At 37.5% G+C, this 23,763-nt stretch overlaps 1 non-coding gene across 1 annotated transcript; it reads right to left on the bottom strand.

The window, feature by feature from the left end:
• Positions 1 to 19,864: 19,864 nt before the first annotated feature.
• Positions 19,865 to 19,970, bottom strand: LOC145625847 (small nucleolar RNA R71). Its single transcript, XR_014110746.1, has one exon. It is a non-coding gene; the product is annotated as a small nucleolar RNA R71 (small nucleolar RNA).
• Between the last annotated feature and the right edge of the window lie 3,793 nt (positions 19,971 to 23,763).

The following is a 23,763-nucleotide window of genomic DNA, read 5'->3' as shown; positions in this document are numbered from 1 at the left end:
TAGAACTACATTTTAATCAATAAACCCCACTTAAAGAAAAACCAAAGTTGGAATAATCAGAATTTAGATCTTTACATTGAAAATAATTAGGGCTTTTTGCATAATCAATCAATTTTGAATGGTTTTACATCAATTGACTTCAATAATAATCCTAAAATTCGCAATTGGAAGCCAGAATAATATCAATTTGCAATGGAAACCAGATTAAGATCAATTCAATCAATTCACAACTCAATCAATTTGCAATTCAATTAATTCAATCAATAATCAAATTAAACTCAATTTGCAGTTTCGCAATGGAAAACATATTAAAATAAAATTATTGGACAAAAAACTCAATAGTAACCCTAAAATGCGCAATTGGCCAATTGTAGTAAGAGAAAGATGAAATGGACGGTAGGAAGGGGAAGAATACGTAACTAACCTGGGAGGAGATGTGAAGACGACGACGACAAGTTCAATCTGAAGTTCTGAAGTTTGCCTTTATTTTTTATTTTATTTTTTTTGAGGAAGAAGAATAGGAGGAGTAGATACTGTACGTATTATGAATAAAGAGGATTGATAGTTCTAGTTTATTAGGGTCTAGGGACAACAACATCATGGGTTTTTTTTTTTTATTTATTTTTTTAATAAATTTTAAAAATAATTGTAGTGATTATCTGTTAGTTGTAATATTAGCCGCAATTTTTTTTATTTTTTTTTTCAAAATTATTAACCTTAGCAACTATAATTTAGTCGCAAAAAATCATAAGAGTGTCACAGATTAGCGACCGCATAACAACGATTACAAAATCTATTGCAAAATTTGCGACTACTCCTTTTTTGCAGTCGTAAAAATTATTTTTGCTACTAATTATTATGGTAGTCGCAAAATTTAGATGCTAATTAGCGACCGCATAGCAACCACTGCAAAATCAGTTGCAAACTTTACGACTGCTCGTCTTTTTCAGTCGCAAAAATTATTTTTGCGACTAATTATTACGGTAGTCACAAAAATTAATTGCTAATTCCCCTTTTTCTTGTAGTGATAATGTGTTGTACTCCATGCCTTCTATAGAACCCCCTTCCCTTTGTTATGACTACCATATGTATCAATTATATGATTTGCATGTTCACAGGGGGAAGATCGAACCTTATGTCAACTATCCGTACCTCCCGGTCCAACAAGGACCTGTCTCCAAATGGGAGCCTTTTGATCCTACTGTGGGTCCTAGACTTTGTTACCCTTATTGGGAGGGCCCCCATGTTCACCCTAGTTCTATAATAGGCACTACCCGGGGCACTTACGACTATAGGCGGCCCAATGGTTGTGATTATGCATATGATCCGGCTAATCCTTCGCCTTTTCTGGACCCCGAGACTTTTGGTAGGTGGGGTTGGTCGGGTGAGCCGGTCTTAGATGATTGGTCTCATTATTTTGAGGTTGAAATAATTAGGAGGGAAAGTCGGTTAAGGGGTAAGGCTCCCATGGAGTAGAGCGAGATGGAAAGCTCTAGTCATTTGATGGAGACCGGTGAGGGAAGTTCTCGTTCTACCCCTTACCATAGTGCGGAATGATACTACCATGGCCCCCCCTTCCTATGTGCTTTATATTATGTTTCTCTATCGCCTATATGTCTTTAGGTTTAGATTTAGGGGGGTGGCCCATTTTAAGCTTGGGAGTGTTCTATGTCGTTTGTTTTTGTGCTTCGTTGTTTCCCCCCTTGCTTTAGTAGTTCATTCCTGGTCTCGTATGCTTCTGGTATCGATCACTTAGTCCTTTGGTTTTTTTATGATGATGGTGATGATGTTGTGATTCTGTTGATTTCTCTGCCCGGCTATTGGCCTTGTTCTTTGATTCGATGATCGCTGTCTGATGAGTTTCTCTGTATCTTTGTTATGATGATTCCTGATGATGATTATCCGATATCTTGTTTCATGTTACTGTTTCGATCTGATGTCTCATTGGATACTATTCCTGTTGCTATTACTACTTGCTTTTCCTTTATTTTCATAGTTTTATTTTCTTTTTTTTTTCTTCTTTTATTTTGTTTGGAAGTTACTAACAATTTTCTTTGTATATAGTTCTTTATTATATCCTTTCTCTAATTCTTATGGTTTGTATTTCAACGATTCGTAAGGTGCTCTTTCACCTAGATTTATGTAGCATAGCTTTGGCGCCCGGTGAGATCTTTCTATTTCACTTCTCTTTCTTTTCTTGGTTGCTTAGTTTAGGATTAGCTTTATGATGTGTTGAATGGTTCGAGGATGTTTTCTTTGTAACACCTAGCGTGTTTGGGGTCATTGGCGTTGTTGCCGAATGACTGCTTGTTTGACGATTGGGTATTACTTGTAATTGCTTGCGTTCTTGTGCTTTTCATCTTTATTTTTTTAGTCTTATCTTTCTTTCAAATAAAATTAAAACATTTTTGAGGCTATTCTTTTTCTTTTTTCTTGTTTAGCTCTTATCTTTGGACATTTTACAATTCAAAAATTTTCCTTTGCATGTATGCTTTCCTATGTTTTTATTGGTGTGCATGCTTTGAGAGTATTTGCGGTTTACTCTAGGGTAGGGTATGCTAAGGTAGCGGTTTAGACCTTTTGGGGCCTTGAAGTCGGATTCTTTTTGTTTGTGGTAAGACGGAGTTGCTTCCTTTGGTGGATTTGACACCTTTTTTAAGTTTTTGCTACAACCCTATGAGGATTTTTCTTTTTCTAGCCTTCATCTCGTTTTGATTGTGCAGCATGGATCCTTGACCTTTGTATACCTAATCTTTAATCTTGATTCATAATTCTCTAACATGAGACCGAACCAACTAGGGAGGACAAAGGCTTCTTTTCGGGGTGGTAATTTTTCATTTCTAGGATTTTTCTTTCTTTTTAGTTCATTGGGTTTACATTTTTCTTGCTAACCATTTGAGCTTTTTCCCATCTTTTCAAGCAACATCTTTAGATCTTGAGCCTTTATTTCATTTTCGTTTCCATTATTGGTTATTGTGAAGCAATTGATCATTATTGTTTGAGTTTGTGGTGAAGAAGTTTGGGTATTTAGTTCTCTTGAAAGCAAGTTTATGTTGTGATATTTGTGTGAATAATGACAAGTGAATAAAGTAAAAGTCGTCCAAAGTAAAACGAAAGGCAAGGACAATGCAATTGCATATTTGTAAAAGTCGTCCTAAGTTTATGAGGCATGGACAATTGTTTTGATATAAATGAAAATACAAAAAAAAAAAACAAAGAAAAAAAAAACAAGAAGATATAGAAGCGAAAATGAGAAAATTTCACAAATATTTTGATGTAATTTCTTTTCTCTTTTCAAGCATTGAGGACATTGCTTCCTTTTAGCTTGGGGGAGAAGCGTTTACGCTTTTTGTATATATACTTGTGGATATAGCTTTTAATAAGCTTGGGGGTGTTAGTTTGTTTTTGTTTGGTGACTACTTGATTGTGATTCTAAGAAAGGCACCTTCTTTGCTTCACTTTTAGGGATATACCCAAATTTTAAAATTTTAGCCTACCCTAACCTTTTGCCCTTACGTTCTAACCTTTGGGAAAATCCTTTCAATCTAGTGGTTGAGTCATATACCAAGGGAGGGAATTATGAGTTATAGCCTAAGGAAAAGGGATGCAAGGTCAAGATGTCGAGAAACCCTCACATTCTACTCTTTTTCCGGTTCCTTCGAGGAACCATAGAGACGCTTACTAAGGGAAGATTTGAAACCATAGGGAGAACGCGTCTAGTTTGGTTGGGATGAAAGTCGATTGCGCCTCATTAGTTCTCTACGCTTAGCATAACTTATGTTTTTATCAACCGTGAATATCTTGAAGCATGCATACCCATTTCATATAGAAAAGTGTTCATGCATTTGCATTTGACCGTTTGTGAAAGTCCTTGTCAAGAGCTATTTGTTTGATTTTTTTTACCTTCTTTTTATTTTTAAATGATTTTGCCTCATTTTATTTCAAAGAGTTGTGGGTTAAACTCATAGGGAAACCCTTACGATACCTCACTCGTCCTAATAGGCAACTTTGGGGTTTAAAGGGCTTGTTGTAGCTAAAAACAACCGTGATTCCTACGTTAGTGTGTCTTAGTGTATATTCTTCTTCCCTCCTTTTCTTTTCTAAATAAACCCTCCTTATTTCTTTTTAGCTTTTGCTTTGCTCGAGACGAACAAAAGTCTAGCTTGGGGGAATTTGATGAGAGTCATTTATGGCACTAATAGGATAGTGTTTTAGGATATTTTCACCTTATTTTTCATGCTTTTCTTTGATCATTTTGGTCATTTCTCCTTTAGTTTCTTTATTTCTTCTTTCTTTGTGTTTTACTTTCCTTTATGTGGTTTTCTTCGTGTTTCTCTTTTACATTGCTCTTTTTCTCTTCTATTTTCTCTCTTTGGTTTCTTTTTAAGGTGCTTAAGGACTTAGCTTCGCAAAGGAATCAAGAGGAGCAATAAAAGCTAAGCAAAGGAGTTTCAAGCCTCTTGGAGAGGGCTTGGAGAGGGCTCGGAGAGGGCGCTCTGCATCTTTTCATTGCCGCAAGCGCGGGTTAAGTGCTTAAACTTTGTGATTTTGGGCGGGAACTCTCCGCGCCCTAGCTGTTGTCTAGTTGCGGGCGCGGAGAATCTAGAGAGTCCGCTCCAGTTAGAGAGATCGCGGCCCCCCTGTCCTCACCTGGAACAGGACACCTGCCACGCCCTTAGCCGCGGGCGCGAATGACTTTTCCCTTATACTCGTATGTGCATACTTGAATTGTTCATATTATGCGCATGATTTTGATGTTTGATGCTTAATTAGTGTAGTTGCTCTCCATATTTTGTGATTTCTTGATTTCTTTAGTTTATTGTTGATAGATGATAATATTTGAGTAGTTGTTGGCTAGAAATTGGGTGAAACATGTATGATTGATTAATTGTGATTAATTTCTGAATTGTGTTGATTGATTGTTGAGATTAAAGTGATAATGAAGGTTTGCATGTGTGTAATTCGATTAGGCCTTGAGAATTATGCTAGATTGCATTGTAATTGCTAATGACACGAACAATTGATTTAGAAATTGCAATTATCGATTGGTTTTGATTGTGATTCTCTTAGTTTGTTATTCATAGTGAACCCTAATATAACAATTATGAGATGGCTATTTGATTCCAATTAATAGCTCTTATCATTACTCTTCACAACCATTGATTGGCATGCTCTTCCCAAGTTGTTACAACTGACATGATTAATTGTTGATCCCCGTTCCTAGTGTTTTATTTCCTTGGTTACTTGTTTTTTTAGTTGTTAGTATTCTCTCTTACATTCGTCTTCAACCTAGCTTAGGTACATAATTGAATGTGCTTAAACATTACCGTTCCTTTGGGTTCAACCCTTGACTTTCATCTATACTCGTATTTAGCTTTGTTAAGTGTTTATAAATTTAGTTTGACCGAGGGAAGATTACATAACGACCTAATTTTCCCCTCGTCAAAATGGCGTCGTTGTCGGGGAATGGTGTATATGTTTGATTTCTTGAGTCTAGGTCTTTGTGTATACTTTTCTTTTATTTTATTTTTTTGTGTTTTGTGAAAAAAATGGCATATCTATCATTTCCTCAAGATGAGAATTAGCCTTTTTGTGAATATTTCAATAGACTTGAGGAATTTTTAGACTATAATTGTTGTATTCTTTGGGAGGCTTGTGAGATTTGTTATTTTAGTTTGAATGAGCAAACTAGGGATGAAGTTGAATGCATGCATAATGGTGAATTTAGAGCATTGTCAATTGATGATGCTTGGGATTTTTATGTTTGGTTTACTAGGGATGTTTATGATAGGGGTAATCATGAGTCTAATATTGATATGCAATGTGTTGATTCTTTTAATATTAGCATGAATTCCCATGATCCCTTAAGTGAACCTAGAACACATGATTTCAACCTTATTTCTCCTTTTATTCATGATGATGAAGTGCATGCTCAAGTTTTTGCTAATGGTGTATTTCAGTATTCTTCATTATTTACCATGTCTTCTTGTGATGTGTTTCGTTCCCTCAATGATGAATCTCATGTGTTTGATTATGCCCCCACTCCCCAATATGATGTATATGCTCATGATCTTAATGTTGATTCTTCCAATCTTGGTTGTACTTCTTCTTCTTCTCTTGTTGAGCCTCAACCTTCTACATCTTTTGAATCTCTTGTTGATATATTTGAGTCTCAAATTAGGCGCATTGAGCTTGTTAACGACCTTGGGGGCCTAGTAAGGAGATGATTCTTCAATCTATGAGAGGTCAATTAGAGATAATGAAAAAGAATGAGGAGCGTCTTGAGGAGGGAAGAAGAAGAAAAGAAGAGTTAGAAAGCCAATTGTCATCCTTAATGCTTGTTTGTGAAAAATCTCAATTTAATGAGTATGTTGAGGATGATGATGTTAATTTTGAGCAACCAAGAGAGTGTGAGGATCCTAGTGGTTATCATTTAAGTGATGGTGAAGGAGTTGAGAATGGAGAGATTTTTTATTTTGAAAATCCTAACCCTCTTTCCCATCTTGATGTGTCTCAAGTGCATGATTGTGATCCTTTTATCCATGAGTATTTAGATTCATTTGAGGTTATGTCTAGTGTGTTTATTGAGTGTCAAATGAAAACTCAGAGCCTTTTGAGTGAGTTCATTAAGAATGCTTCATGGGAGAGAAATGTGTTTGAAATGAATTTGCATCCATTCATGCATGGCTTTGGGACTTTAGACTTTAAGGAAGTTGAGGGAGTTGTTGTTCATGGTTGTAGTGAAGGGGTTTATGTAGTTCCTCTTGGAAGTTGGATGTTTAAGGGAGATTATGATCATGAGTGTTCTTCTTTTGAGGATTATATGATTGATTTTCATGCTCTTATTGGTGATTTGAGGCATGGTGGTGAGAAAGAGTTCATTTGTGAGACCGTAGCCCCTATTCCCTCCTCTCATGTCCCATTTTCAAGCAATTTAAACCACATCCCCTACACTCCTATATCCCTCCCTTCCTTTGTTGATGAGCCTATTGAGGACCCCCTTGTCTATGATGATTTTCATGTCCCTCATTTGTCTTCTATTGAGGAAAAGGGTGATGTAGCCACCCAAAAATATTTTGAGGAGAGTTTGCCTTCTTCTTCTTTTTCATTTTCTTATTTTGTTGAATTTTCATTTGATTCTTCTTTCTTTTCTTGGCATCTCTCTCCTCATTTGCGTGCGCTATCCCTAGTGCACGTACTCTTCCTGTCATTTGCCTACCTTTTAGCTTATGAAATGTGTAGTAGTGCATTTGACAAGCTCTTGCGTGCGTTGAATTATTATTTTCTAGAGCGGTCAAGCTTGGACCTTAAGCAAGCCTTTCTCGGGAAGTAACCCGTATTGTATTGCTTTCATTTTCTTTTCTTTTTAGAATAGATTTTCACTCATGGAAATGTTTATGTGCCTTTTTCTAGGTACATGGATTGATATACTTTGGTGCATTGGCTTGAATCAAGAATCAAGGAAGATTGACTCCTATTTTGCTAGCATATAGAAAGCAAGTTTCAATTCTTAAGGAAATTGGCTTTGAAAGGTTGGATTGGGTCATTTGCGGGTATTTACACCCACCTAAATCCGGTAATATCTTTCCTTGATTTCTCTCTAATGGTTGATGCCTTGTTGGACGTGTGTTGGTATTGTTGGATTAATCTCTTTGTTTTCCCCTCCCGTGGAATATTTGATTTAAGTTTGAGCATGTTGTCTCATTAAAGCTTAGGGGATGGTCTTCTATCATGTTTGGTGGAATGTTGATTCATATATGCTATGCACATTTGTATATGCTTTTCTGTGTTTTTTATTTTGAAAAATCGCAAAAAGATTTTTGTTTCTATGAAGGCAAATTTGCAATGTGTTTTTGTTTTGTTCTTGCTTTGGACATAATACTTTTGGACTTGTATAGTTGAATGCTTTTCTTCCAAAGTGGTAACGGTGTGCACGGTTTGAGAGTATGCTTGGTTGATTCTAGGATAAAACATGCTAAGGTAGTTGGTTAGAACTAGTGGGACCATGAAACCAGATTCTACTTGTTTCTGGCATGTTGGTAGTTGCTTCCTATAGTCGAATTGACACCAATAGTGAGTTTTTGCAACATCCATGTGAGGTTCATTATTTTTCAACCCTTCAACATATTATTTGCATGAGCGACATGGATCCTTGACTATTGCGGACCTAATGTAGAATCTTGACTCATAACTCTCAAACTCGAGACCGAGCCATCTAGGGAGGACAAAGGCATCTTTTCGGGGTGGTAATTTTTCTTTTCTAGGTTCATTTTTGTTCTTTTTAGTTCATTAATTTACATTTTCCTTCTTGCTAACCATTTGAGCCTTTTCCCCTCTTTTCAAGCCACATGTTTAGAATTTTGAGCCTTTTGTTTCTTTTTGTCTAATTATTGGTTTTTGTGAAGCAAATAGTCATGTTTTTGGAGTTTGTGGTATATCATGTTGGATATTGGTAAGCAAGCGTGTATTTTATATATATTGTGAATAATGGCCAATGAATCATCGAAAAAGCCGTCCAAAGTCAAAAGAGGCAAGGACATAATAAATGCAAAATTGAAAAAGTCGTCCAAAGTTATAAGAGGCGAGGACATTTGCTTTGAATATATGAAAAAAGAGGGTGAAAATGAGAAAATTAAAAACATTTTGATCTGATTCTTTTCCCTTTTTAAGCATTGAGGACAATGCTTCCTTTTAGCTTGGGGGAGAAGCGTTTACGCTTTTTGTATATATGCTTGTGGATTTAGCTTTGAATAAGCTTGGGGTGTTAGTTTTGTTTTTGTTTGGTGACTTCTTGTTTATGGTGTTAAAGGTTTGATCACTCTTTGCTTCACTAATTAGGAATACCGCCAAATTCTAAATTTTAAGCCTACCCTTAACCTTTTTCCCACCCGTTACAACCTTTGGGAAAGCCCTTGTGACCTAGAGGTTGAGTCACATATCGGGGGATGGCATTATGAGTTAAAGCCTAAGGAGAGGGGATGCATTGTCAAGACGTCGAGTAGCCCTAAATTTTCTCTTTTTCCGGTTCCTTCGTGGAACTTTTGAGATGCTCACTAGGGGAAGATATGAGACTAGTAGGGAGAACGCGGTAAGACCGTTTGGGATGAAAGTGGTTTGGGTTTCTCTAGTTCCTATGCTTAGCATATTTATGTTTCAATCAACCTCGGGTATCTTGGAAAGTGCATTCCCTTACTTATTTAGAATGATTTGCATTCATTTGTGCTTGTACATTTGGAAAAGTCCTTTCATGAACATTTGTTTTCTTTTCTTATATTTTGGTTTCTTTTTCATGCTTTGCCTTGTTTGTATTATTATGAGAGTTATAGGTAAATCTCTTTGGAAACCTTTACGAGAGCATCACTCGTCCTCTACAGCGATCTAGGGGTTTAAATGGCTTGTCTTTAGTTGCTAAAATTGACCGTGATTCCTACAAAAGTGAGTTAGTGTATATTCCCATCCTCTCTAGTGTTCTTGTCTCTTTCTTTACGTGAATAATGTCATCATTTTCCCCTTGGGTTGGATTTTGTTTTGCTCGAGGACGAGCAAAAGTTTTGCTTGGGGGAATTTGATAAGGGTCATTTATGGCGCTCAAAAGATTAAGATTTAGGTCCTTTTTTTATATTTTTATTCTATATTTTCATATAATTTTCTTAGTTTTACTTGGCTTTCCATTTTAATAACTCATTTTGGGTTTTGTTTAGTTTTTATTAGTTTTTCATGATTTTAGTCCTTAATTTATAGTTTTAGTTTTATTTATTTTATTTTAACTTTATTTATTTCCATTTTATTTATTTTATTTTATTTATCTCTTATTTCTCCCTCATGTTTGGTTGTTCGTGTAGGTGATTACTCGGGACAAGACTCGATTCAAATTGACATATTCGCAGTTCCGATATTCAAGCTTGATGTCCAAACCACTCCTTTAATTGCAATTACCAACAACAACAATTACTACTACTACTAAGCAAGCTACGCCACCACACCGCCACACCACCAATTCAACGTAGCAACATAGGTAGTCGCGGACGTAGGTCTTCAAGCCGCGAACGCGGGGTCGATTGCACCAAAACATCCAAAACAGGCAGTAAGTCACCGCGGTTTGGCAGCAGGCTCACCGCGGGCGCGACCTCTTCGTGCCCTCTTTCATGCAATTCCCCTGTTCTTTTCACATTACGCAACTGATTCCCAATTCACAGCCGCAACCAGCCGCAATAATCACAACCTACGCACCTCCAACTAGCCACCACACTCACCAAATAATGCGCTACACCAGCCGTATCAACAACCCACCTTAAGCCCCTGCAACTACCCATAGCCACCTATCTCCACCGCAATAACCGCACCAGCCAGCACCATTTACTCCGACAAAATCACCACCTTTCGCACTTCCAAATCGCTTTATTAATTTGATGATCAAAGGGGTTGTGACGTGCATGATTGGTGGAGTGAAAAGCAGGGGATAATTTCCCAAATAAAGTGTCGCAACATCGAGTCCACTGACTTCATAGAATTCTATTTCGTTTTCCTTTCTTTTTAATTATTCTTTTAATTTTCTTTTCTTTCTTTATTTTGATTTCCCAAATAAAGAATTCCTCGACAACGGCGCCATTTTGACGAGAGGTAAAACTAGGTCGTCATCTAATTCTCCCTTGGTCAAACTAAATTTCTAAAAAACTAACAAACCTTATACAAGTACACGGTAAGTCAAGGGTCGAACCCAAAGGAATGAATAGGAACTATGCTATAGTCTAATGTTAAGCTAAATCGAAGAATATCAATGGTTGAGTTTGGTAACTAGAATAACTAGAATCAATAAAACTCAAAGAATTCAATCAATATGCTAAACACTAGGATATAGGTTCCACATGCAAGCTCAACAATTATGCTAATTGATAGATCACTCAATTGATTCAAACATTGCAAGGGACAAACAATAGTTGCAAACAAAGGAATTCAAAGGTTATCACCTATAAACCAAGCTAGGACTCACTATGAATGGGTAACAAGGAGAATCACAATCAAATTCAATAAATTAAAGCAATTCTCAAATCAAGGGTTCATGTCATTGAAATTTGCAATGTAATCTAGATTAATGTTATAGGTTGATCACTCCTAGTCTAATTAATCACATGCACAACTATGTCAACCAATTTAATTGCAACAATTCAATCAATCAATGATCATCAACTAGCAAAAATGATCAATCAAGCATGCTTCCCCTTCTCCCTAGCAACTAATCTACTCAATAATTCTGGTGAAATTGAAAGCCAAAACAAATTCAATCACAAACATATTCATTTCAAGCTAAATCAAAAGGAAAAAAATTCAATCAAAAAATTCTCAAAACTAAATCAAAATCGCAACCAAACATTCAAGCATAAAAGAAAATTGCAATTGAAGTAAATTCAAAGGAAAGAAATCTCACAAACTTTCGTTGATATGAAGAAGAAATCCAAACTTGATTGAAGAAGCAATGTTGAATTACAAATCAAATAATCCAAGAATTACAATCTCTACTTTATCTCTAACTTCTCTCTAGTTTCTCTCTCTAAAAACTAAGCAAATGAAATATTATCTAAAAGTTAGCCTTCAAAAGGATTTACAAGAGCATTTATAGACAAACAAGAAAAACTGATCGGTCGCGCCGTCTCCAAAAAGATCCCGTGGGTACGCAGAAATGGGTACGAAACCCATAACTAACTTCGCGGGCAATCTGGGAAAGACCCGCGCCTGCGGCGAAGACCCCTGCGCCACCGGCTAAGGGCGCGGCAGATGCCTTTTTCTAAGTGAAGACAGGGGGGTCGCGATCTCTCTATCTGGAGTAGTCTCTCTAGATTCTCCGCGCCTGCGGCTAGGGCGCGGAGAGTTCCTGCCCTAAATAAACAATTTAAAGCACTTAACCCACGCCCGCGGCCCCTAGGACTCGCGCCCGCGGCAATGAAAAGATGAAGAGCGCCCTCTCTAAGCCCTCTCTAAGAGGCTTGAAACTCCTTTGCTTATCTCTTTTTGCTCCTCTTGATTCCTTTGTGAAGCTAAGTCCTTAAGCACCTACAAAAGAAACCAAAGACAGAAAATAGAAGAAAAAAGAGCAATATAAAAGAGAAACACGAAGAAAACCACATAAAGGAAAGTAAAACACGAAGAAAGAAGAAATAGAGAAACTAAAGGAAAAATGACCAAAATGATAAAAGAAAAGCATGTAAAATAAGGTGAAAGTATCCTAAAACACTATCCTATGAGTGCCATAAATGACACTCATCAATTATTTTCCTTGAAGTTACTAACATGTGTATTTTGTTATTATATTAGAAAGAGATACGAGGCATCCAAGTAAGTGCTTTAATTGTTTAATTGATATTAAATTCCTAATATCAAGTATGATTGTTATAATGCTACCTTTTTCTTTCCCAATATCATGTTAGTATCATGCTAGGGTTAAAGCTTTGATTTTGATTGTTTAGTGACATGCTAGGGCTTGTTATTAATCTTGTTAGTATCATGCCTAGGATCTTGATATTATTGTGCTTTATTTTTAACATGATTATGATTCTTGCTAATATTGTTATAATTATTGTTATGATGATTATTATTATTATGATGATTATTATGTTGCTTGATATTTATTGTTATTTCTTGATCACGCCTTTTATGCATGTTTAAAGGGAATTTGTAATTATAATCACGCTTAATAAGATAATTAATAATCTTGTTTAGGGTTTATATGATTATAATTCAAATGATTGCCAATAATAGTTTTTTTTGTGCATTTATTATTCAACAAAAATAGATAAACAGGTTTAGGGTAAACCTAATGATTGCATGTTAGTCAGAAAGCGCACATGAATACGAGAAGAATAAAGTCGAGGCGTATTATTAGGGCAGGTTCTTTCTCTTTTAGATTTGATTTGTACCTTCATCCCCGAACTTGCAGTCTTGGTTCTAGACCTATTGGAGTTAACGATCTCATGGATCGTTAAGGGGTGTAACCTTCACCCTGTGGACGGTTTAGAAGTTCCTAGAACTTGTTGGCGACTCTTTTGCTCTAGTATCCTTCCATTTGGACGCCACTGTACTTAAGTGTATGATCACAGTGGGGTTCAAGTTTGGGATAATGATTGAAATATTCCCTACAGTTTTTAGGCGACTCAACTGGGGAGGATTTCTATTTTAATTCCTGAAATTTATTTCGGCAATGATTTAGAATGAGTGGATGAGACTCGAAAAGTTCTAAGTATTTCATGTGCGTAATTTTGATTAACGTTATTGTCATATGCATAAAAAAGGTTCTTATTGGAAAGACCATCGGTAATAAGCTAAAAACATAGGATTTTTACACGTTGGAAATTTGAGGAATATCTTTCACAACTAGAATCGAAATAATGTTGCGAAAAACTGGAAAATTTAAGAATATAGAAAGCTGCTGAGGCATGAAGGAGCTGGCGTCTAGAAAACTGAGCCTGTCGCCGAGCGACAATTTTGTCGCCAGACGACAGGGCTCTTATCGCGGCAACAATCCCTGTTGGCTGTCGCTGCGTTCTTCCTTTACCAAGCCAGAAATATGCGTTCTTATTTTGACTAGTTTTAGCATTGTTCGCTCAATTATACTTCCAGATTGAGTTTTTCTCACTTTTATGAAACCCATATGTGTTCTACATATGGACATAACCGTCTAGGAATTCATGCTCCATCTACCTGATTGAACGCTTTGAGAAACAAAGGGTACATCCGAGAATGTAGAATTCACCAAACCATGGAAGCGAGTTTAACTTGCAGGGTCCCATCCACTTGCACCAACCCGTCCGAAGGTAAGGCTTCCGCGCGGTGCATCCAGACTCATAACCATGGACCCTCTTTGACTAACCCATATACTGAACTTTAGAGAACTAGAGCTATGGTTAGGTTGCAAACTCATTGCATCATATCGTGCCTACGTGACTACTTGTGCGTTATTTATTGTGCATACTCTATGTGTTTTTCCTAACCGTTTGTTTGACTTGTATTTAAGCTTAAATAAACTAATTATTGACTAAAAGGACTTTTCCTAATTAATTAATTAACTAATTTGAGTAATTAAAGTTTAATAAATTAATCAGAATTGACTTAGTACGACTTTAGGCCTGTTCCGTAGAGTAAAAATACTGAAAGCAGTCCCAGATTAATGCTCCAGTTATGGCGCAAAAACTTTAGGCTGCAGCGCCAAACGTTGTTGTGCAATGCCGTGCGACAACCTTGTCGTCGGGCGTTGCACTGCAGTGTGCGGCAAAGTGCTGTTGCTTTGGCGACAGTTCAGAATTTTGCTCGAGTCATCACGACGAGTTTAATTAAATAGTTTATAAATCAGTTTGGTTATTTTGTTAATGGCAGTAACCTTATTTAGTTCTTAATTGAGTCTAAGCACTTAGTCCCATGGTCTTACACAAGAGTCTTAACATGTCACCTACACTCACTAGTTTAGCACACACTAATATGTATATACACCATGACCACGTCTTAGGTTCATGCATGAGTCGGTTTTTTCCGTCATTTGAGTTGGGGGTCCACTTTATTCCTAAAATATTCTATATATCCCCATCTACATCATCTTTCCATTTTCTACATGCTTTCTCCATATCACAATATTCATTCTTCCAACATCCTTCCATCTACTGCATGTTGAATAGAGTTTGAGTCAAGTAATTAACTAGTAAACATCCCTAATTTCCCTTTCCACAATACTTGGTCAAGGAGAGAAGGGCGATTAATCAAGGACAACACCTTTATTCAAGTTCAACTTTTATATAAACTAGTCGGTCAAAAAAGAAAAGCTAAGAAGATAATGGCATGTCAAGAAGAAGTCAATGAGCTTAAGAAGCAAATGGCTAGTGTTACCGAAGTGCTAAGAACCCTAACCATCCAAATCAATGACCCTGTGAAGCAACAACAAATGGAGCTCATGCAAGAGAGTTTGAGCAAGATATCTAGTGACTACAGGTTCCAGGGCATTAGTGCACAAGGGGTCTCGGTGGACAAGGAGCTTCTTCTGCAGAAGTTCAATGCCAACGACATCCCAAAGTTCAAGGCAACTGACAACCATTATTTTCATTTAAGAGCCTTCGAGACCATAATGAACATTAAGGGGATTGATAGGAAACTCTTTCATTCCTTGTTTTCTTTATCTCTTGAAACCGTTTGTCAATAATGGTTCTTTTCCCTTGACAAAGATAAAACCTCTTCTTGGGATTCCATAACAACCGCTTTCGTAAATAGATATAAGTGCAACATTCAAGATGAAACAGACCACAGACAACTTGTGATGTTAAAACAAAAATAAAACAAAGGGTTCACTTCTATCTTCAACAAATGGAGGGAAACTTCTGCTAATATGGTTAAGGTTCCTACCGAAAAAGAGTCTGTAAGGATGTTCATCAAGAACCTCCAAGAAAAAAATGCAAAACACTTAAAATACCAACACAACTTGAATACTTTCAAGGCCGTGTATAATATAGGCATTGACATTGAAGATGACCTTCCAAATGATAATAGTGCGAGAGGATAGAAGAACGACCATCCTTCTTTTTCCTCTCCCATTAACGAAGTACATGCTATGAACACCTCTAAACCACGAATCCAAAGGTCGAAAAAAGTGTTCACTCCACTTGGTATGAGTTATGAAACAACTTTCGAAAATCCACACCACAAAGGACTAGTCATGCCCACAGGACCTATCAAAGATCCAGTTCCAGAAGCCAGGCCACCTAAGTGGGATCCTAATAAACACTGCAAATATCACCAAGTAAAGGGTCACGACACTAAGGAGTGTTGGAAACTCAAAGAAGCTATTCAAGACCTGATTGATGACAATAAAACTTCCGAGATTCTAGCCATCGCAAAAGATCAAACATCCTTCAATCCTTCACTCCTTATCACACTTGTAGGTGAGCCCATGATCGAGATAGATTATATAACCTCTATTCATGAAGGGGCCATGATTGAGGAGGATGAAATTATTTTCTTAGATAATACCAAGGAAAATTTGTCAAGACTAAAAGAGGACGTTCGAAAACTGCAAGATGTCATTGACATGCTCTTGAATATGGTAGAAGGACTAGCAAATCAGATGATGGTTATTGAACAATATTCTCACCAAGGATTTAATGAAGAACTCAATGCTTCTAAGCCACGGGCAAAACAGACCATTGTAGAATACACACCAATAAGAATGACTTACAATGAAGCTTTTGAATGTCTTCACGATCAAGGTCTCATTCACCCCATTGGTCCCAGCCAAGACCCTCCGCCTGAAAAACGGTATCCCAATTGGGACCCAACATCTTATTGCTAATACCATAGAGGCCGTGGTCACATCACCGAAGTATGTTTTGCCCTCAAAGATAGTGTTCAAGATCTTATTGATTCAAATCTCCTACATGTTCCTCCGCGGGACAAGAAGGCCAAGGCTAGTAACAATAGCTACAGTGGCCGGAAAGGAAAGAAGAATGACAATCCTTGTTCTTCCGAAAAAGCCTACTCTAGTAACAATGTTAGTACCTTTGATCACAATGAAGTCTTAGCCATGGATAACCAAATATCTAAAAAGAAACCCAAAAGAGAATTCACACCCATTGGAATGACCTATGATGTTGCTTTCGATCCTCTCTATGATCAAGGATTAATCAAACCTATTGGCCCTACTGGAGATTCAACGCCAGAAAAGCGATCTTCAAGGTGGAATCTCAACTCTTATTGCAAGTACCATCAAGGATATGGTCATACCACATATGAATGTTACAGATTTCAAAATCTCATTCAAGATCTCATAGAAGCAAATAAGATCCCATTACCTCTGGCTAGTAAGAAGACCGAGTGATGATAAAGCAAATGGTACAAGGCGAGCTTTAATGACAAGATTTCATGACCTCTTTTTCATTCTTCTTTTCCCCAATAAGTCTAGCATAGGCACCTTTTACTTTCCCTTATTTTGTAAGATCATTATTTCTTTTCCTTTAATAAAATAAGCATTTATTTCCTTGTATATGATCATTGCATTGCATTAAAAAAAAATCATCATTGTCGAACTAAGCACAAGGTATACCAATGATTTGAGGCACTCCTTGTAGCCACATCATATTACCTTTCACCCTTCAAATATACATCCTTTCTTGATAAACCAATTTGAGCCTCATCTAATGATAGACCTTTCTTTCTTCAACCCACATATACCTTGTTTCGGGGTTGTTTGTGTCCCTCGGGAGAGTTACAGCTCAAGACTGGATTTAGCAAGGTTGCTTGTACCTACAAAGAAAATGGATCGCCGAATGGTCGGTGGCCCGCCTCTGATGATTAAGTTAGTACGGTATTCGGAGTAAAACTTGCGGAAATAAAGTTATCTGCTTGGTTTCCAAGCTCCGGTGTTGTCTGTTTCTTGAGAACGATAGCTCTTTAATTAATGTCGGTGTGACGTCCCGTCATAAATGAGGGACATTTCCTTTTTATAGGGTCTTTTGGGGAAGTGTGCCCTCGCTAGGTTTTGATGACCTAGGGATTAGGGCACGCCGTTTTGCGGCGCCTCGAAGTTTGGGGATTTTGATGAGTGTCATTTATGGAACTCATTTGATTCTTTTTAGGGTGAATTTCATGTTATTCTATAACTATTTTACTTAGCTTTTCCTTAATTTTACTCTTTATTTCTTTTAGTTTGCATTTTCTTAGTTGGATTTCTTTCTTTATTCATTTCTTGGTTTATTTTGTTATTTTCTCTTTTATTTTCTTGTTTTCCTTTATTTTTCAAGTTAAGGTCGTTACCCAAGTTTCCGGAGGCCTCTTCCCAAGTTTAGCATTGATTAGGATGTCTAGTGTTTTCCATTTGAAGCTCAAGCATGGAGAAGTGCAAGTTCCTAAAGTCCTTGAGCTGTGCATTCAAGCCGTGGGGGCATGATTTCTAGTGTTAAACCCGCAAACTTGGAGTTTAGAAACTGCAAGGTCCCGTGTTTATCAAGAGCATTAAGTGGAACGCACGAGGAGCATCGACATGATAGGGAAGAAGGCTGCCCTGTTCCCAGGCGCGGGGGCGGCCTGGTGGCGCGGCCGCGCCTCCCTTGGGCGCGGCCGCGCCTGTCTGGGTCTATGTTTCGTACCTAGATTTGCACGGCCGCGCCCTCCCTTGTATTTGGTCGCGCGTATATAGGTTTATTTGGGGACGATCTAACTAACTTCTCTTAGTTGGTTTTACTATATATAGATTTTTATTCTATTTTTTGAAGAGAGGGAATTAATTTAGAAATTAGAATAGAATTAGAATTAGAATTTTAGAGAGAGAAACTCTAGATTGTAGAGAGAGAAGTTTTTTATTGTTGATTGATGATTGATGATTGTTAATTCTAGCATTTTCTCCAATGAATTGAAGTAAGTTTGTAAGGATTTCTTTTACTTTAATGCAATTTTTAGCTTATTATTTCAATTGCTTTGTTGATTGTTTAAGTTTAAATTGAATTTGTGTTTGAATTAGTTCTATTGATATGATGATGATGAAATTGTTGATTAGCTTAGTTTTGATCTTAATTTCAATGGATTGTGAGTAGTTCTCTTGCTAGGGGAATGGTGAATCATGTATGAGTAATGGATTGATGCTAATTGAGGGAAATTGATGGAGTTGATGTTATAATTAAATTGGTTGATTGATTAAGTGCATGTGTGTGATTAATTGAAGAGTAACTAACTTTGATTGTTACACTAGAATGCATTGTAAGCTTGCATTGATATGGAAAATTGATTTGTGGCTTGCTTTTGTCGATTGAGTAGGTTTGCAAGGTTCTTAGATAGAGTCTCTCGTAGTTGGTGCTAGCTTGACCTCCAGGAGATTAGCCTACCTTACTCTCTTGATTGCTTAATTGATTTTCCCTCGCAACACTCGACTTAATCATCTCCAATCCCAATTAGCTATATCCATTCCGAGTACATGCGGATCCTAACCTTAGTGCTTCATAAATTTGATTTCATTTTGATTGTTTGATTAATTTGAATCTACACACATCTCTTTATTGCTGCGAAATAGATTAGCTTTGACATTAGCACTCACGTCCCATTTCTAGTGGTTCGACCCTCGACTTAATTACTCTATGCTTTGTCTAGGGGTGTGTTGAGAGATTACAAATTTCTTTTTGACCAAGGGTAGATTATTTTTCAACGACCTAGTCTCTCCCAAGATAAAAAATGGAGTCGTTGCCGGGGAATGGCGTAGATGATTGCTTTTGTTGATGAGTCTATTTCACCTTAATCTCAAAAATACAAAAAGATTTTTCTCTTTAGGCTACATTTGTAGCCGTGATATTGATATTTGGTTTGAGTTTTTGTATGCGTAGGATAAGTGGAAGGACTTTAGTTCCATTTGATCCGGAAATCGAGAGAAGAATAACAAGGATAGGGGTTGTTAATCGTTCCTTGAGTCCAAGCTCTCCAAGAGAAGAAATTCACCAAGAAAAAGAGGAGGAGGATCAAGTAAGCATGGGAAATAATCCAAGATTTGCTTTGAAGGAGTTGGGAACTCCCGGTGCATATAGGTTTGAAAGTGGGATTTCATTGACAACAACACCGACAAATAACTTTGAATTAAGACCGACCATGATCACTTTGATCGAAAGGAGACAATTTAGTGGGGCTAAGATTGAGAGTCCACTAAACCATCTCAAAGAGTTCGAGAAGTATTGTAACACTATTAAAGTGAATGGTGTTTCTCCAGAGTTTATCCGGTTCAAGTTGTTCCCCTTCTCTCTCATAGGTCGAGCCTTGGAATGGTTAAACAAGGAGGTCAAGCCAAATTCTCTTAGAACATGGGATGAAGTTACCAAGGAATTCTTATCTAGGTTCTAACCCTAAAAGAAAACGGCGAAGGCAAGGACTTTGATCCAAAGTTTCAAGAAAAAACCTAGTGAGAGCTTGTATGAAGCTTGGGAAAGGTTTAAGGAGTATCAAAGAGAATGTCCCCATCATGGCAACCCAACCTATCAAATCATTCATATTTTCTATGGAGGGTTGAGTCATCAAGGCAAATCATGTCTTGATACGGGAGCCGGAGGCGCAATCATCAACAAAACCGAAGAAGAGGTTGTTGACATTATAGAGATGTGGTGCGCCATTACATGGATTGGCAAGAAGGAGAAAGAGAGTCTTCGAGCAAGAATGGATCAACGATTTATTCGGTTGATCACCTTAATGCCATCAACAATCTATCCTCTCAAATTGCAAGTTTGGGGAAGGGGATGAAAACAATCAAGGCCAAGCTTGAGAGTACAACTTCCAAGGCAAAAGGTCATCCCTCCCACATTAAAGGGAGAGGTACATCTTCTAACTCTACTCCTCCTTCTACTTAGAACAATATTCCCAATGGATGCTTGTTTTGTGATAATTGTGGGTCTTATGACCATGATGCTTCTACTTGTTCAAATGGGTTTGAAAATATTGATGATGGTGAGAGTAATGAATGTGAACATGTGAATTTTGTCTCAAACAATAACAATGGTCAAAGGTTTGATGGACTAAGAAACTTTGGAAATTGAAATTCTCACCAACAAGGTGGATTTGATAATTATAAAAATGGTAATTATAGGAACCAAGGAAACCAAGGTTTCCGAGGCAACTATAATAAACAAGGTTATGGTAATCAAAACCAAGGCCAAGGTTATGGAAATCAAAGCCAATCTCAAGGCTTTGGTGGCCGAAACCCAAATTTTGGTAACAATCAAAATCAAGGCAATTGGAACAATCAAAATAGGGGGAATTTTCAAAACGACCAAAGGGGACCCCCACCCGGATTTGGTCCAAAATCTCAAGGTGTTGGTGAAAATTCCTATTCTCAATCGTCCAAGTACAATTTAGAGGAGAAAATTAAAAATAAAAAAAATCTTGAATACCAATATGACAGTGAGCGATAAGAAATTTAATGAGATCATGACACATAACAAAATGCTTGAGACACAAATCACACAACTAGCAAACACTTTAAAAGATTGTGCTAGTCCTTCTTCATTGCCTTCTCAAGGACTTGATCCTAAGAAACACGTTTTTTCCATCACCACAAGGACTGGAAGAGTTCTTGAAGAGAGAGTTTCTAGGGATTGTGAGGAGGACAAGAAGAAGAGTGTTTCAAGTGAGCAAAAAGAGGAAGACGTGTCAAAAGATGTAAGCAAAGAAGAGATCCATGAGAAAAAGAAGAGTGATGAGAGAAAGCAAGAGGAAGTGAGAAAACTCGACCTTCCATATCCCCAAAAGTTTATGAGGAACAAACTAGATGAACAATTTAGGAGAATTCTTGAAATGTTGAAGGAGGTCCATCTTTCTATCCCTCTTACCAAAGCCATGACCAAAATGCCTAGATATTAAAAATTCCTTAAGGATATCTTGAGTGGTAAGAGAGACTGTAATGAGATAGATTCGGTAGAGGTTGGTGAGTGTTGTAGTGCTTTGATTCACAATGACCTTCCCAAGAAGATGAAAGATCAGGGTAATTTCTCCATTCCTTGCAAAATTAAGAGTAAGTAGTTTGAGAAAGCTTTGTGTGATTTGGGTGCTAGTGTGAGCATAATGCCCTTCTCGATCATCAAGAAGCTAAATCTAGGATAACTTCTTCATACCAACATGACTTTGCAATTGGCCGATAGGTCCATCAAGTTTCCCAAGGGAAGAGTTGAGAATGTTCCCCTGAAGATAGGTGGTTTTAAAATTCCCGTTGATTTCATTGTGCTTGAAATAGAAGAAGATGACCACATTCCTATTATCTTAGGGAGACCGTTCTTAGCTACTTCTGAAGCTTTGATTGATGTTAAGGGAGGCTGTATTACCTTGAGAGTTGGTAACAAGAAAGAGAGCTTTGAGCTAAAACCAATGCATGAGTCCTTATCCCTTGTGAAAGGAATCAAGAGTGATGATTCCCTTCTTCTTTTGATAATGTGTATGTGATTGATTCTTCATCTAACAATATTCATGATATTTTTGATGATGTGCTTGTGAGTTTTGATTGCATGAAAGTTAGTGAAGATAAGAAGGAGCTTTCAAAGGCTATGAACGAAGAGGAGATTGACATTCATTGGTTTAAGCTCTACCCTCAAGAGGAAGAGGAGAATTCCATGGATGTAGATGGTGTAAAGCCGTCTACAAAAAGAAACAAAGTCAAGAAGAAAGCAATAGCTTCGAGGAAGAAGAGAATGAGATTAAAGTTGAGAAATGAAAAAATTGCTTTTGATGTGCAAGTAAGTGAAGTCTTGTCAAGCAACAACAAGAGAATGCTTAAAAATGAAGGAGAAGTTGTTCTATCCGCTACCTTGGACAAGGTGGTGTTCTTTGACCCTCCATGATTTGGAGGAAGGGTCGAGCTAAGGACCTTATGGAAGCGCATCCCGGGAGGCAACCCGGAGATTTCTAACCTTTTCTTTTGATTTCTTTTTTTCTTAATTTTCTTTCTTTTAGTTTCTTTTCTTTTCTTTCACTTGTTTCTCTTTTGGATTTATAGGTTTAATTCTTGGAGTTGGATTACATCAAGTGAGAACAAGCAATGGAATGGTGTTTTGCGGTTTTTGATGTGTTTATATTCAATTTTGTCGAAATTTTGAGTTAAAAGGGGTAAGAATTGTTAATAAGGTAAGATAGGAAATTTGTGCTTAAGTTTGAAGGAAATTTGAACTTGGTGAGTTCATCGTGGTGCTACCATTATTTTAGGGGTGTTGAAACCACATTACTCACATTTAGAAACTGATCGTTATGATGGGGTCAAAAATCCTAGAATGATAGTTATCGAAGCACCCACGCATGAACGCACCAAGGAGAAGTGCATGAGGGGCATCAGCTGGCACAGGCGCGCTGCCAGGTCGTGCGGCCGCGCAACCCCCTTAGCCGTGTCTTATCTCTTCTTTCTTTTCCCTCATTTCCCCTTCACCCTCATTTCTCACGCACTCTTATCCCTTCACCCTCATCCGCACCGCACCATACCTTACTCACCTTCATCAATCTTCACTCAAATTCCTTCAAATTTCCATTATAATTAATCAAATCCTCTTATAATTCTTCCAATTTTTAACAACATTCATACTACATTTCATCCTTCACAACCACCATTCTCTCTCCTCCATTGTTGAAGCTAATTTGGGGATTTTTGTGTGGGTGTAAATTGGTGGCTAAAGATTGCTCTAACTTACTTCTAGTATGGTATAATGATGGGTGTCATAAATGGAACCTATTTGATGAGCATTTAGGTTATTTTTACCTTCTTTTCATGGATTTCATGCTTAATAATTGCTTAGTTTTATGCTTTTGGTCTTAGTCTTACCCTTCCTCTCTTATTTTGTAGCTTTTGTGCACTTCTATGGTTTTTGTAGTGTTTTCTCCTTTATTTTCTCTGTTTTCGTGGTTTTAGGTATTATACGAGGTTCGACTCTTGATATTGGTGATTTAATATGGTGGAGGATGCTTTTGGAGCAAGCTCATGGCAATTGGAAAGCTCAAGATGCAAGGAAGTGGATTCTCCAAGTTCTAGCTCTTGCGCTCTCAAGTCGTGCTCTCATGAATATGGGGTGTTGAACCCACAATCAAGTGCTTTAGGCACTTCCTCACTTAGTGTGTATCATCATCATAATCGTGCGACCTTAGCGAATGCACGAAGCCGCGAGAAGATCCGAAGAAACTTAGAAGAGCACGGACGCGCAGGACTGCAGCGCGGGCGCTCCTCTGTGGGTTTCGGCTTCGATCTTCTTCGTTTTGCACCACTAATAAATACCCTTTTGAAACCAATTTTGGGCA

This window comes from Chenopodium album, chromosome 3 (assembly GCF_948465745.1).
Source record: "Chenopodium album chromosome 3, dcCheAlbu1.1, whole genome shotgun sequence".
Lineage (NCBI taxonomy): Eukaryota > Viridiplantae > Streptophyta > Magnoliopsida > Caryophyllales > Amaranthaceae > Chenopodium > Chenopodium album.
Note: the sequence above shows the minus strand (reverse complement) of the source record. Positions and strands in the feature narration are given on the sequence as shown.